We start from the raw sequence: 17,380 nt of genomic DNA on the forward strand, positions 1-17,380 counted from the left end.
TTCTTATAATTGTAAACGCAGAAGTCCAGACAATATGAAAAGAATAAGCTGGAATTGAGAAAAGAGCCCTGTCAACGCCGGATCCAAGTTAAACATTTTAAGGCGGGTGGTACGGTATTTCGTTGTTTTTTGAGGGATAGAATTGCTCACACAAATGTTGAAGAAATCAAGAGCATAAATTCTGCCATTTAATAGGGTAATAGGAAACTGACATTTACATTCGAAACAGCAGCAACGAAATATTTGATAGTACAAACATATTTGTTGAGTCAATGCTAACGTTACACTTATTTCTATGTGTAAAATTGTTTTTTCTGTAGACAAATCAGTTATTTGTACCGGTATGCCATACCGGCCGATTTTCGAACTTTCGAATGCATAACCGGCTCATACCGACTCTAAGCACTGCCACACGCGGCAATTGACCCGAGTTTAAGTAGTAGATAATAGAAATATGGTTTACGCTCCGCAGATGGAAGAAATCGATAACTATGAATTGAATTAGAATGTTACATCACTAAATTGCAGCAATAGTTATGTTGTATATCTTACCTAGATCTACATTTGTTGTTACTGTTTTCCTTCCTTCGTCTCTAACAGTTCTAACATTTCGTGAAGCAATACGTTATCTTTAAAAAGTTTGTGAAGAACACAGATTAATGAACATAATAACAAATTGCAGAAAATGTGGAAAGAAGATTACAGCGAAAAACGCGGCGAAAGCGGACGTCCAACTTTGGAATAAATGCCTTAGTTTCTACTATGGCAAAAGTGCACTTTGAGCAGAACATTCATAGGAACCTATTCAATAAATAACAATACGAGAAATTACACTATTAATTTTAACAAAATGGATCCAAACTTCCCTAACCCTAAGCTAACCCGACCCTTCCCTACGTGTGTGAACAAAATCACTTTTTCTGCTCAGAGTTCACCCTTTACTTCTTCTATAATATCATAGATTCATTACTCTTCGGTAATAGGAGTAAATTCAAGGTTTTGTTCATTCTCACTAAATGCGTATGCCATCACATTGTATTATTGCGCGAAGTTAATCGCTGTAAATTGTTAATTGTTCCCAACCACCTGATTTTCTAGGGACGCAATATGTGTATAAAGATATTTAGAAAATTTTACTATGTGGAGAATACAGCATCAATATTGCCAACAAAAATTCATGAACAATGTTTCACTATTAACTCTTTAAAACGTGAGAGCAACCAGTAAAATATATATTTAAAAAATGCTTGCAGGTTTACTTTGTCTGCAACAAGAAATCATTTCAATCTGGTGTCTCATGAAATAAATGTAGGCCTCCTTGTTTCTTAACGAATCGTGTTTGTTAATTGACCTTACATTGCTTAGATTTATTTAATAGGAGCATGGAGAAAATTATTTTTTATTATTATTATTATGGGAATCTCCTTATTATGTTAGGTCAGCTATGATTGCAGCAGTTAGTTTTATTTTAGTTAAAGTTAGCTTTGGTAGTCCGTTAATTAAGTGTTGTTCTGAATACTTTAACGCACACGAAATCTGACACATTAAGATTAGTAACAGTGGTCGAAGTGAGACGTTATGCGGCGGTATGCCATGCTGCCTCTGTTTTATCAGTGATCAAGACATACTGTCACTGGAAAGTGGATGTTAATATACCTTTCATAAATTCATTTTTATACACAGTAATTGAGAATAGCACGTCAAAGATTTGTTATTAGAAATAATTTCTAAGTTGCCAACCTTGACTTTTTTGTTATTTTCCTATCTTTGTTTTTAAAATGAGGTGTCTACAATGACGTTCACTCCTTTCTTGTATGCAAGAACTCATGTTGGTTGTGTTTGTTGCAGATAAGGACCACGTGACAGAAACGAAAGAATCATGAGCCCAATCCAAACTAAAAGTATTGCAAACTGAAATCGGAAGGTATTCTTGAGTTCGTCGGGACTTCGTTTGTGCTTATAGTGATAAAGAAATACATAACTGAGTCCGATATGTACGAGGGAAACATTTGTCGTCTTCATTAGAAAGTATTTTTGCGTCTTTCTAATAATTGGATAACATTGTGAATACTTGTGCGATGATTATCTGTGTGCGTGAGTGTATCCCTAATATTTAGATCTTTGTGGCGATTGCTTTTAATTCAATCTGATATTGTTAATAGAGGTAAAATATTTTCAATGTGGAGAAGTTTTTAGTAAAATTTAAGGGGAAAAAAACTTCTTTTCGCAATAAGTTCATTTATCAGAAATTTAACCCTCATAATATGAATTTTGCTGCATTTCCTGATTTGGTATAATGGAACGCCAAATTTAAAAATACGGGGAACGGTTGATGTGGTTGTTCTATATGTACGGGTGCGAAGGAAACTTGGGGTGCATTCAGATCTGAAAGTTGAGAGCCTGGGCGCATTTAGAAGTCTGCTGTGGACGGGGGCGGATTTTCCGGAGATCTGGAATACTCCTTAGTCAAGTGGGGATCCGGGAGTTGTGTCACGAAATTGTTTAAAAATTGTTCATATAAAAGCTCGGATTTTGAGTATTTTCGTATGTAATTCTTTATAACACAACATTAGCGGATATTTATTATTTTTCTCTGAAAGTTGGGGGCTAAGCCTCTCTGCTCCCTTTCCCCGTAACTATGGAGAAGCTCTCCAATAATTTTGAGTCATTATGCAAATAGAAATGCAATCTTCGAGGCAGTATACCCTCATTGTATTTCAACATTTGGATAGCCAGTATGGCTAGTCAAAATTTTAATAAAATATACCGCCTCTGTTTTTTTTCTACTTCGAGCACTGATTAGTGACCTCTAACCTGTTCTTTGTGCTTTGGGAATCTTAATTGAAAGGGTATTTTCCTGGTATGATTTCGGAAACCAGCCTCCAACACTACCTTTCGAAGCTCTCTAAATATTTCTTCTCTAACTTCTCCAGATATAGCACTTGGCGAACAATATTGAGCCTGCTAGTTAAGAGTGGTCTTTTCTTGTTGGATGCTGCTTTGGCTATGGCTATTCTTGACTTGATCTCTTTGATACAGTAAACGTCTGTCGTCAAAATCCCAGATACTTGAAATTCTCGACCTCTTCAAGTTCTTTTTGTTCTACTCTGATCCGTAAGGGCGTTTACCCCCGTATAATCCACTCCGTAATTAAAGTGACATGAAAAAATTCCAGCTTGAGAGTAGCTAACGTAAGAACTATGTTCCAAAATTCATTTAAGACAGGTCAACTGTGGTTCGGTCGCAAGCAACACACAACATGGATTTCAGTGTGAAGAAAGAAATGATAGAATTGCCAGCCTTTTCCTCTTAAAACGGAAATTGTCAAAAACAGTGAGACATATGTCCCTCTATATTTAATGGGGAGTGTAAATAACTAGTTTCATCATCCTAACTTGGCGGACTCGTGAGATAAAGAATTTTGTATATAAGTTTTGAACCCCCTTTACCCTTTAGGATATGCCATTAATCAAATTAACATGGTAAAAGTACAGCTCGAGGTATGTTATAGCAATACCCCAAAAATAATTTTAGTTGGTTAAGGTTCTTTCTTGTGATTTTCCATGATCAGTTGTTTTATTGAGCTCCTACTCCTCTTAGGATCCGCTCTTTAATCAACATAACAAGTGCCCATCTTAAGGGGTACTCGCTATTCCAAAATTTATTTCAAACTGTTCAGTCGTTTCCTCGTGATGCAGTCACAAGCAACAAGCATCATCGCTTTTAATGTGAAGAAAAAATAGAGCCTATAGGAAATCATCCTCTTAAAACGGGAACTCTCAAAAACGCTAGGACACGCGTCCGCTTGTTTATAATGAGTAGTGATATATTCCGAGTTTCATCTTCGTAACTTAACGAGCTCGTGACATACTATATTTTTTGCATAAATTTTGAACATCTCTACCTTCCATAAGACAAATCCTTTAATCGATATAAAATGACAAAACTCTCCTCAAAGTAGGTAGTGAATACAGTCAAAAATTGATTTCAAATTGTTCAACCGTTGCCCCGTGATGCGCTCACAAACAACAGGCAACGTCGCTTTTAATGTGAAGAAAATAGCTAGTGTATAGAAAATGCACCCCTTAAAATGAGTATTCTCAGAAACGCTGTGACGCTCGTGCGGAGTTTATATAATAAGTTCATCTTCCTAACTTTAAAGGATGCTGAGGAACTTAGTTTTACGCATAAAATTTAATTGTCTTCTCTCTTTCCGAGAATACGCATTTTGAATAAAGTAACATGATTAAAAAAAAAAAAAAGTTCAAGGTAGCTGATAACTAGACCCCTTTCATTTATATATATATTAGCCTTTGATATAATATACTAGCTTAATACACATGTCTAATTATTTTTAATGACAATACCAAATTCCAAATTCTGTCTCTAACCTTAAGAGATTCCTAGATATGGACATTTTATTATAATTGTAATTCTCACCCTTTCCTCCTCCTCACTTCGCTTTTCTTCCCTTCTAGATCATATATCAAAAAACGCTGAAAGTGCCTAAATTATTTTAAATGAGAAGTTCATATACCAAATTTCATGTCTCTAACCTTCAGAGATTCCGAGATATGGACATTTTACTTCAATAATTGCCAATTCAATAATTCTAACTTGGACTAAATTAGTTCTGTACTCTGCAGTATGTGAAATTTCCATATGTAATTCTGTATAATGATTTCACTTGTGCAACTGTTTATCTTTTCGTCCTTCTGAAAAATGACTCTTGACAATTATATTAACAAGTATGTAAAGATCAGTACAACGTATTTTTATCAGGAGCCCTTCATGAGTGAGTCGGTAGACGTATAGCATTTGTGGCCAATTAATCCCGGTTTCGGGTTCAAATGGATGGCAATTTCTCTCGGATGTAAGACGAGAAGCGGTTTGAATTCCGCTTTAAACTTATGTGACCCCTTCCAGTATAACCCGGTTGTTGCATAATAACACCAAGGCGAAACCAACTTATTTCTGTCCGTATGTGATATAAATACATAGAGCAAATTATTTAAAAAAAAATCGTTTAAACCAAATAAACTGGGTTTTTTGGTTCTTTCAATAAAAACCATGGTTTTTGCCAGCCCTGGATGTAAGGATTTTATAATGTTGGATAGCAAGCTTCGTGACTTTTATATCCTTTTTCACCTGGCTGCGGTGGAATTAAAAGTTACTATATGCATATGTTAGGTTGTTTCTTTATTTCCTATGTAGACCCCCGAATCTTCATAATATCACGACTAATTTGTGGTATATGGCATCACATTTTGTGTTGGATACGAAATGAAAGGATAAATCACGAGGATTCAAAACATTTTTTTTATTATGCATAGCAATAAATAAGTAGAGCAGTTTTCAACTCCTTAAGAAATGAAACTATGAACAAATGTTTATTCCAAACATACATTCTCTCTTCTAATGAAAAAGTTGGAGCTCAGTATGTTGAATGTGGACCGTGAGTACAAGTGCATATGATTTTAAATCTGCTAATGGACTCCCTCGTGGTTATAAGCGTACGCGTCTCCTGAGCGGGAGATCCAAGTTCGATATCAGGCGAAAGATCATGTAATTCGGATTCCACGTTACGCTGTAGGTCCACGTCTCATAGAGCCTCGCTGCTGAAAGATACGCTAAACTCTAATCCATACATCTAACCATAGATCTGCTAGTTGGGCCACTAAACCAATGAAGCACAGCTAAGGATGGCTCTGAATCCAACATTTTGGGTTGGTTCGCAGCTAGCAGAAACGTTAGGAGTAGGCATAATAAAGTTTAGTTGTGACAGACTGAAATTTTTGGGCCATTAACGTGAACTCTGATATACGGAGGAAAAAGATTTATGGTCGATCACCATCAGCTGTAATTTGCAACAGCAGGAGAAATTTAAGCATATGGTTCAGCCCATTTTCTGGTACTGTATACATTTATATACTAATTCAGAAAGTAGCTCCTGGGCTGCTATCACAAGCTATGCCAGTTCATTTTTATTTCCTTATTTCCTCACTTCAGTTTGTTTGTTTATTTGTTAGCACAAGATTATATTTTTAGTTAATTAGTTGGCAACACTTACACGCTGCAGAGTCTTTTGTTTACAAATGTTCCAAAGCTTTGGGGCATTGAATTCTTATAATTAGATTTAAGGTATTGCACCGTAGAGATGAGTGAACTTTGCGTAACATTTTACACTTTTATTTGATAAATGCGCAAAAGCTGCGGAGGTCCGTGAAGAAATGTGTGCTGTTTATGGCAGGATATGTTTTCAAAAGCAGCAGCCAAAAGATTGTCGAGTCGCTTTCATTCTGGAAATTTCAATGTCCAAGATGCTCTTCGCAGTGGGTGACCAGTCATAATAAAAGTGAATTACACATATATGCATACATACACTGGCAAATGTCGAGCAAGATTGGCATGACTTAAACATCCATCACTATATAGTGTTAAGCCATTTGGAGATAGGATGGCTACAAAAACAAACTCGAGGTTTTTTTGCCACATGATCCGACTCATAACATTTACTGGATCGAATTTCTATCTGCGAATCTCCACTGAACTGAAAATACTTCTGATGCAGTTGATCACGGGCAATTAAAAGTGGATAATCTACAACAATGTGCGAAAAAGATCGTAGTCGAAGCGAGAAGAAGCTACACAATCTGTGGCAAGCCCACACTTGATGCTCAGGAAGGTTATGATATGCGTTCATTGGGATTGGAAGCAGTTTGAAAAAATTCAACTGAGTCCATGTGTGTTTTTTCTGTTTATTTATTATTATTACATGGTTCCTACTGGTCAGGAAAGACAATTAAAACTCAGAGAAAATGGTGCAAATCAGGGAAGTTCAGGGGAAAAGACTGGAAATAGGGAAATTTTATAAATGAATGTATAAAAAGTATCGTATCTAGAGTAATTGTCAGACGTTTGTGGGTAGGTTTTAATTATCACAGTATGGAACGTTGCTCGAATTTTTACGGGAGTTAACTGAAATGTACGTATGCGCAATTGATTACTATTTGTCTCTATAGAATAAATGTTCTCGTATATAAATATCCACCGTTATTTATTTCTTATTAATATGTCAGTGTCATCCGAAACCTTCCCTGAAAGTCAGAGAGAAGTCAGGGAAATAGATTTCTCCAGATCAGTAGGAACCCTGTATTATTATTATTATTAAGTTCCTTTGGGGCAAAAATCTCAAAATATGATTTATAATTGATGATGACATCATTGTAATTTATTACAATTTTCTGTTAATTGTTTGATAAAGATTTTCGCGTCCGGAAGATAAAAATCCTCAAGAGCTACTTCATGGATTACTATTAATTCTAACCAATATATAGATGATCGGAATTTAGGAATAGAATTCGTCGTTGATGAAGGTGATATTCAGAACTGAAAGTGGTAGAAATAATCGATATCCTATTTTAACGTCGATAACTATAGAACCAAAAACGGTCACGGATAGCGAGAAGCTGTTTCCTGCAATCGATGAAGGGGATATTTCATCTCAATCGTTATTTCTCTACTAAAACCTGCGTTCACCTCCGGTGCTTGGGGTCCCTGGTTCGATCCCAGCTCGCGCCGTGTGAACTTTGTGGTGGACAAACACCGTGCTCGCGGGTTTTCTCGGGGTTCTCCCGTTTCCTCCCACTTTCTTCATTCCACCATTTCACTCATCTCTCATCATCACCGTCTCCTTTAGCCTAACCGGCATAACCGTGGGACGTAAAACTTAGATTTCATTTTTTTTCTCTCTACTAAAACCAGAAGTGATAGAAGTCCTCTACAGCTTCCGGCTTCAATATTGATCTATTGACCTACACAGAACAAAACGATAAGAGATAGCGAAAAGCAGTTTCCTTGAAACCATGGTTTTTATTGAAAAATAAAAAATAAAAAGTTTTTTTGGTTTAAATAATTTGCTCTATGTATTTATATTACATATGGACAGAAATATTTTTTTTCGTCTTGGTGTTGTTAGGCAACAACGGGGTTATGCTGGAAGGGGGTCACATAGGCTTAAAGCGGAATCCAAACCGCTTCTCGACGTACATACGAGAGAAATTGTTCCCCATTTGGTCTCGAAACCGGGACTATTTGGCCACAAATGCGATGAGTCTGCCGACTCACTCACAAAGGACTCCTGATAAAAATACTTTGTACTGATCTTTACATACTTGTTAATATGATTGTCAAGAGTCATTTCAGAAGGACAAAAAGATAATCAGTTGCACAAATGAAACCATTACACAAAATTATATATAAATTGGGAAACTCTCGCCTTATCTATTGGGAAAATCCTGTTATTACTTTAATTGCAAAGCAATAACGAAAAATTCCTTTATTGCTTAGCATGTAAAAAAGTTGAACCTAGATCCTTACGTCCCTCTAGTCTGCTTACAAGGGAGGTTTGTTTTCCCTCCATTTTGTCCCTCACTAAGAAGGAACGGAAAAAACAGCTCCAGGCTCAAGCTTCCAAGGCTGCCTCTCCCTCCTCCACAGCTTCTACCAAGGCATCGAAGAAATCTTCACGCACCCAGTCTTCTAGCCCACCTGGGGCGAAGAAACAGAAGCATACGTCACGTAGTCCACCTAGTGATGACGAATCTCTTATGGATGATATGGTGGAGGAGGAGCTCGATAATTTTACCCTTGTAGAAGGCCGTGAAAAAGGCAAGCGCAGTACCTCGCTTCTTGTTCTCGATGCTCGTTGAACATGTCTCTTCTTCAATGGAATTTAAATGGCTATTCCACTCACTACGAGGAATTTAAGCAGTTATTGACATTGTTTCATCCTACCATATTCTGTCTTCAGGAAACGCATTTTACCTCTACTAACAACTCAGTTCTCTCTGGTTACACTGTATATCGTCATGATCAGCTTACTGCAGGTCGTGCAGCAGGTGGTGTAGCAATAGGGGTCTCTGATGCTTACCATTCTGCTCTCATCCATGTGAATAGTGCTTTCCAGCTTATAGCAGTTCGTGTCTTCTTAAGACAACCTGTTACTTTTTGTTGTATCTACCTTACGCGTCATGACGTCTTTACTGCTGTCGATCTTGAACAGATTACCCGACAGCTTTCATCCCCATTTCTGTTTGTGGGTGACTGGGGCTCTCCTCGTACTGAGCCGCGAGTTCAAGAGATTGCCACTTTCCTTGACAACACAAATTCATTGCTCCTCAATGATGGCAGTCCCACACATTTTACTACTGCTACTGGTACCTACTCTCATTTGGACCTCTCCATTTGCAGTCCTCAACTTGGTGCCCATCTTAATTGGCGCGTGCATGATGATCTTTGTGGCAGTGACCACTTTCCTATTCTTGTGCATGGTCTTCCGCTCATCCATTCTGCTCCGTTCACTGCCTATAATCTACGTCAAGCAGACTGGGATCATTTTTCCGCCACTTTTCATTTCACTTTAGAACCTCGTTTTACTGTTGATGGTCATTGTGAGGCCTTTCAGCAGAGTATCCTGGCAGCTGCACACGACTCTATTCCTATCTATGCTGCTTCCCGGTGTAAACGCACCGTTCCCTGGTGGTCTGAGGAGATTCGTGACGCTATTCTGGCCCGACGTCGAACACTACGTACTTTTCATCGTGCTCCTACAGCTGATAATTTGGCTCAATTTCGTCTTCTTCGTGCTCGAGCCCGCTATCTGATTAAGCAAGCTAAGCGTCATAGCTGGCGCACTTATGTTTCTTCTCTTACTGCTGGCAGCTCCATGACAGCGGTCTGGTCGCAAATTTGTCGTCTACAGGGACATGTTTCCTCCGTTGCGGTTCCATCCCTTATTATCGATGGTGTAATGGTCACTGATCAGGACAGAATTACTGCTGCATTAGGTCGTAATTTTGCGGATGTATCCAGTTCTACTCACTACTCAGCTGGATTCCTCACTTATAAACAACGCACCGAACGTACGCCACTTCAGTTCCGCTCTGGAACCGCTGAAGCTTATAATCTGCCTTTTACTACTGCTGAACTTGCTGCTGTTTTGGATTCTATGAAGGACACGGCACCTGGTCCTGATGGCATCTGTTATGCTATGCTCAGGCACCTGCCTGACGATGGCAAGCAACATCTTCTTGACCTGTACAATCGCATCTGGCTTGAAGACTCCTTCCCCGATGCCTGGCGTGAAGCATACATTATTCCTATTTTGAAGCCTGCTAAAACCTGCCACGTTCAGTGGAAGCTACCGCCCGGTCGCCTTGACTAGCTGTCTGTGTAAACTTTTGGAGAAGATGATCAATACCCTCTTAGTCTGGTTTCTTGAACACCATGGCCTCATTTCCAATCTTCAGTGTGGCTTTCGGCGCTTCCGTTCCACTACTGATCATTTGGCGCATCTTGAAAGTGCTATTCAGGATGCATTTCGTCATCAAGAACATCTAATAGCCATCTTCTTTGACCTTGAAAAGGCCTTTGACACCGCTTGGCGATATGGCATTTTGCGACAACTCCATCTCTGGGGCTTACGTGGCCACTTGGCTCTCTTCATCCAGAATTTTCTCCAACAACGTTCTTTTAGAGTCAAGCTTGGAGCTACTCTTACTGCTCCGTTTCCACAAGAGAATGGCGTTCCACAGGGTAGTGTGTTGAGTGTCACATTGTTTGCTGTCGCAGTGAACAGTGTGATGTCGCAGCTCTCCCCTTCTGTTTATGGGCTGCTGTATGTGGATGACTTTACTATCTACTGTCGCTCACGTGATCTCCGTACAGTTACTCGCCAGTTGCAGTTAGCGCTCAACCGCCTTCACCGATGGTCTACCACTACTGGTTTCACACTGCGTACATTTTTGTCGCCTTCGTCACTGTGCCTATGATCCTGAGCTGTTCCTTGGCTGTTCTCGATTGTCCTATGTGGATCATGTTCGTTTTCTGGGCTTGGAGTTTGACCGACGACTTACCTGGACTGTTCACGTTCGAGACCTGAAGTACCGCTGTCTCCGCTCCATGAACTTACTACGTTTGGTGTCCCATCTTTCGTGGGGTGCTGACCGTGTGGTGATGTTGCGCCTATATCGTAGCCTCATCCGCTCCCAATTGGATTATGGCTGTGTTGCATATGGTTCTGCTCGACCTTCCATCCTACGTCATCTGGATTCTGTTCATCATCTTGGCCTTGGTTTGGCGCTTGGAGCTTTCCGAACTAGCCCTATTCCTAGTCTCTATGTCGAGGCTCATGAACCATCTCTTTCCCACCGTCGGGACTGCCTGCTCCTGCGCTATTACATTCATATCCGTGCCGTACCTGACCATCCTTCGGCCTTTGCGCTTGAGGCTGGTGCTCGCTATGACAGATATCAAGCACGACCTACTGCTACCCGGCCTTTTGGCATTCGTGCTATAGACCTTGGGGCTTCTCTTGGACTCGATGTCCCTGCCATCTATCCATTGGGCCTCCTGCCCATTCCTCCATGGACAGTTCTTCCACCAGTTGTCAGCTTTCATCTAACGCAATTTAAGAAGTCTGTTACCAGCAATCAACAATTTTGTCAGGAGTTCTTCTCTTTTCTGGATGCGTACCGTACCTACGCTGTCTTCTACACGGATGGTTCGAAGCATGAAGATTCTGTTGGCTGTGCCTTCGTCACGGATGATCATAGCGCTGGCTTGAAGCTCCATCCTACTTCCACTGTGTTCACTGCTGAATTGGTTGCTATCCTGGAGACTCTGCATTATATTCGTTGACGCCATCTCCGACATGTTCTCCTGTGCTCTGACTCCAGCAGCGCTTTACATAGTCTCACGGATGTGTCAACTGTGCACCCTATAGTTCAGCAAATTCTACTCTTGCCATTCCTTACGATTTGCAGGTTGCGATGTCCAATTTTGTTGGGTGCCTGGCCATGCTGGTATTCCAGGGAACGAGCGTGCTGACCGTGTTGCCAAAGAAGCTGCCCCTACAGGGCCTGAGTATCCGTCACCGCTCCCCAGCTCTGATATTCGACCTGTAATCAACCGTCTTCTCCTTCAGCGCTGGCAGACAAACTGGGATGAGCACCTTCAGAATAAATTGCATGCTGTCAAGCCGCGACTTGGTGTTTGGGCCACGAGTTCTCGTCCTTCAAGACTGGAAGAACGACGATTGGCACGATTACGTATCGGGCACAGCCATCTGACCCATGGCTACCTGTTACGTCGTCAGAACCCGCCTTCCTGCACCCAGTGTGGTGCATTCCTGACCATCCGCCACCTTCTTGTGGAATGTGTTCCTCTTGCTCCTGAGCGAGCCCGCCTTGGCTTACCAGCTGATCTGTCTACCTTGCTTGGAGACAATGTCCAGATGATCCAGCAAGTTTTCACCTACTTGCAGCTTTTGCACGTCTTGCGTGATCTGTGAGTGCATTTCTCACATTTCTTTTAATTAATTTATTTCTGCTTTTATCTACCGTTTGTGTTTTTTCATGGTGGTTTTATGCTTGTCATAGCATTTCCTTGCTTTTATCTTCTTTACTGCACTGTCATATTCATTACTAATTATGGGCTGCCCCACGTGTGTGCACCTATTGCCGAGCTGCCCCGGCAGAGAAGATTAACATGCTGTTGTGTACTAACCCGTCCTTGTGTTTGTGTATCGAGTTTGCACATTTCTTGAATGCTATGACATTTTAATTCATAAATGACCAAACACCTTTTACGTACTCCAGACTTTGCTTTTACTTTATTATATCTGTGATACTATGCTTTTTTGTTCTTGGGTACTTCATTTTTCCTGTCAGAGAAGGGTGCAAAAGACCTCGATGTCGACGCGCCCATATAAACCCTTTCAATCAATCAATCCCTCCATTTTGTTACAAAGCAGCATGCGTATTTCCTAATAGAGGTAGACCATCTGGACATTGCCTCCACTCTTAAGCAAATATGCAAGTGGTATGTAGAAAACAATCATAAAATATGGCAAAACTGTAACACATTGTAAGTATAGTTTTTAATATATTTCATTCTGCTCTGGTCAGAACTGTGTTTTATTTGTTAAGCTACTTATCCAGAGCTAAGGAAACTAAAATTCAGAAATTGGCATACTACATGATAATAGTCTAGGCATCAGTTTGACAAAAGTGCTCTCCTTTTCGAGTTTAAGAGCAAATCATGTAACAATTTGGCATCCGATATTTTTTTAATATATACTCATCACTGATCACAAAAACGCCGGATGAAAAAAAAAACTCACAGGAGGGGGGGGGAGAAAGCCGAAATTTTAGCCCTTTCTGTTATTCACTATATCTCCGTAACCATTGGAGCTAGAGCATCCGAACTTTTTTCATTTTGTTTGTCTAATTGTTTTCTACAATTTAATTTTAGTGCATTTTTGAGCTAAATATAATGGTTTTCTTGTTATTTTAATTTTCACTCAATATTAGTTACGCATGACGTCAGTTTTTTAGCCACCGGTGTTTCCTCTAAGTGTTTCCTCTAAAAGTTTTTTCGCCATTTTATGCTCTTTCAAAAAACGTACACTTATAACTCAGGCACTGTTAGTCCTACACTAATATAAGCAATTTTATTCTGTCGTGTGCGAAATTGATCACGGCGCAGCCCAAGAACTACCTTTCCACAAACGATAGATATTAGCATCTGATGATGATTAATATATATATATATATATATATATATATATATATATATAATCTTAGTCTGCCTGCAAATATATAATCCTGATGATTAAGTGTCTATAATCTAATTAAAAATATCCATTTTTAATATCACAGGCTTTCCAATGTTCCTATATTTCCTATTTTTTCTATATATTCGCGTCTCTTCGTATGAACTCCTATATTTCCTATATTTTAAAGAAACCTCCTATATTTCGAAATTGCCTTCAATAGAGGATCAACAATTTGCCATCCACGTTTTTTTTATATAATACCACCTTTCCCTCTTAATACTTACTGTAACGGTAAGAAAAGAGTGCAGAATAAGATATGCCTAACACATTTTATAAATGATCAGTTTTTAAACTCTTCAATCTTATTTACAGAAGAAGCACTTGCCTATTATTAAGATTGTGTGCAGTCGCTATAAAACAATAAATCTATAAGAAGAAACGTAATAGAAGAAAACCATATGCTTAAGAAATCTCTACACAAGAGAACAAATTGTTTGATTTCTAGAATTAGTTCTCGATAATGTTATGTCACTCTTATCTCCTAAAAAGATAAATAAATTTGTGATGTCTTTAATGCAGCATTCAGTCTTCATCACTCTGTTCATTAACTGACATTGAATTTTTATACTCGCTCGGACAATTACACATTGGAGTGACAAGAAACGGCGATTCTTAAATTTGCATTTTAAACTTACACATTCAAGTTTCTGACAGCTACACATGGTAATCTCTAAACAAGTCTTGGGAATATCTTCGAGTGTTTTTAAAACTGATCTTAGAATTTATCCTCCAAGTCTTCTGGCCTTGCTAGATAGATTTCGCACTTATCAGTTTCCCTAGTTGCTGTTTATTAATGGGATCTCTTTATATGTTGTTTCAAAGCATCGGTAGTTGGAGGTAATCTCTCCAGGCTGCATTTTCCTAAAAGTAGGAGCCTAGCTCCATCACAGATCTTCGCATTGAAGTTGTTTCCTGAAGTTTTAAAAAGTCAGAGGACTGTTAAGTCAAACTTCGAGATCGAGTTCAAAATCTTGGAAGGATGAAGGATCAGATTCTAGAATGATACTTCATGCTGTGAATCACAATTTAGAAAGAATTATTGTGATGTATAGCCACACCGATGTATTCCTGCTGTTGATACACCATTATGACAGAATTTCTTTTAAAAAAATGTACATTATGGTGGGATTTCAAAGACAAGAAAGTTTATTCCAGTTCACCATCTTTGCCACCAGTTATCTGAGAAAGTAGAGAGGTAATGGATTTCCACGCTCCACTTCGATGCGGTATAAATTCATATCCAGTTGGAACATCAGAGAGGTCCATAAACTGCATGAGAGATTAGGTAAATCTGAGCTCTTGGAACGTAGCATTCCCGCCGTGGGCGGCCACGAAGGAACTCACACCTATTGGTGGTGATTAAGAACAGCTCGCAGTAACAGTAAATCTGTTCCAATAACCAAAACACTTACTGTCATACCTGCACAGACTGCGCCTTCAATGAATTTATCTTTAAGTATGTTTTTTCCATGAACAATTTCAGCTCGACGATCTGGTACAAGTTGTGGTACCTCATTTCGGCTGCTATGAAATCAATTTCTTGAATCTGTAACAGTAGTAATTCATCTATCGAATAGCACGTTCAGCTATTCTAGTGACACATGCCACTAGAGTTTCCCATGAAACACCCTTTCCCTTTTTTTAGTGATCCCCATTTTAGCTCTATTTCTGACAAAAAAAAAAAAAAAAAAAAAATCCTCGTTAAACAGGATGTCTGCTACATACTGCCGTGTAGCAGTACGCTCCAAATATAGTGAATTATCCACTAAGAGTGTACAATTTTCTGCCACACATGATTCAGCAGACTGACTTAGCAATCGTGGTAATTTTGTGAAACTTTGGTAGCCCCAGCGATAGACTGTGTTTTTGTGTCGTATTCTGTAGGAATTTGGATGCAAATTGATGTCAAGCAGTGCTGTTTTGCAGTGTCAGTCTCTTGCCGCAGTACTTTGACCTGAAAGTTCTTATGGAAGTTTTTTAATGAAATTTGTCGTCTTCATGTCAGTTTCGTTTTATGCGTAGTGTATTATACAGAATTTTAGATTTTTCACAACAGTAATCCCTTTCCTTGTTGCAATTGTCGTCTGTCTGACTGGCTTTTTTTATTATTTTTTTTATTTTTTTAAATCCTTCTCCAGAATAACAGAGCAGAGGATTTTAGGGCGAATGTGCTACTATTAACTTATAGACAGACACGAACACAAAGAATATAACAAATTGTTTAATATTACGACGATTAAAAAACTACATATTACATACAAACTACATTCGCTGCAGAGCAGAGATATTACCTTAACACCACCTAGACACACGCGGACATGCTCAAACTTACAGAAAATATGTATATCTCATTTTACCGGAAATAGGTCGATACGCCCTTATCCAAATTACCCCTTCAATTTTTGCCTAGAATGCACCAGCATCGTAGTCAGAACACTAAGACAGGAGGCGTCGAGGTCATATTTTTGTGGGGGGAGGGCTCATCCTTATGTTCACCTTACATTCATCCACACATTCCAACGAACAACTGAAGGTTTCAGGAGGGACTGGCCCTGGCCACCTCCTAGCTACAAGTCTGGAGTGTCCATAAAAAATCTAATTTTCAATCCTGCATCGTAACACACGCATTTTGTAGTGAACAACAGTGGTGTACGCAAAGGGAGGGTACCGGATTTTAACCACTTCTTGAACAAGATATCAAAAGATAAATATACCATATTAAGATACGTATAAAAAAATTTCCTGAAACGATGTGCTTGTGGGAGCTTAAACTTTTTTCCCTTGAAGAAATTCTACATATATACTGATGAGCAACATTGCTTGCGTAGGTTTTCTCAGAATTTTCCTTTCCTTCGATTGCACTTTTCACTCCATTAGCTATGTCTTACCGCTTGCCGTATGCCCTCTCCTAAGAGTATGCTCGAGGAACAATGAAAGTGCAACTTTACTTTTCTTATAAAATGTTGTGTAGAGTGGTTATACTATGTTTTCGCAGTTGGAAGTAGTGGGAGTAATATCTTCTGCTTCGTACTTCCTTCACCACGCTAAGAGCAGAAGGGGGATGTAGCGTTTCCTTAACGGTTCTTGCGGTAAAATAAATTTTATACCTGGTAAATCTATAACAGCTATTTCAGTCATATTAATTTCAAGTCATATAATTAAACCCAAATAACTTATTTCAGTGTGTGAAAAATTTTGATTGAAAACGCTTTTTTTTTAAGAAATATTTTTTAAGTTATCTCACTTATGTCCTACTTCACTCCTCTTCTATTATGAATAATCATATGTCTTAGAATTTTCGTTGATTACCAATACATTGTCTTTAGGAAGCAAAAATAAAGTTAAAAAGGTATTCAAGGAGAACTAGATTTTGTTACGAACAATATGCTACTGTACATCCTTTGGTTTCTTGAGTTTCTGTTCAAAACGTTTGTTAATAAAGTAAAACAGATATTGCTGAAAAAAAAATATCTATTAATTTTCACTAACATTACTTCTCGTATGTATATTCTTGTCTAAATATCATTTTAGCATCTGATTTCCTGAAGACGTGACTATTAAACCATGATAAATTGATTTGTTACTTATAGGGAGGCGCAGGGCAACAGGAGAATAAGCCTTAAAACTAAATACATTTGCTGTTGCATTAGTGAAATTTTTTATCAATAACATTTTATAAGAAGTAGAAAGCTATACTGTATT

At 38.8% G+C, this 17,380-nt stretch overlaps 1 protein-coding gene across 2 annotated transcripts in view; it reads left to right on the forward strand.

Annotated features, from left to right (window-relative positions):
- The window catches only part of Usp1 (ubiquitin specific protease 1), a 56,444-nt gene that overhangs the window by 2,831 nt on the left and 36,233 nt on the right, over positions 1-17,380 (forward strand). The window lies entirely within an intron of this gene.

Source organism: Thermobia domestica, chromosome 2 (assembly GCF_964235325.1).
Source record: "Thermobia domestica chromosome 2, izTheDome1.hap1.1, whole genome shotgun sequence".
Lineage (NCBI taxonomy): Eukaryota > Metazoa > Arthropoda > Insecta > Zygentoma > Lepismatidae > Thermobia > Thermobia domestica.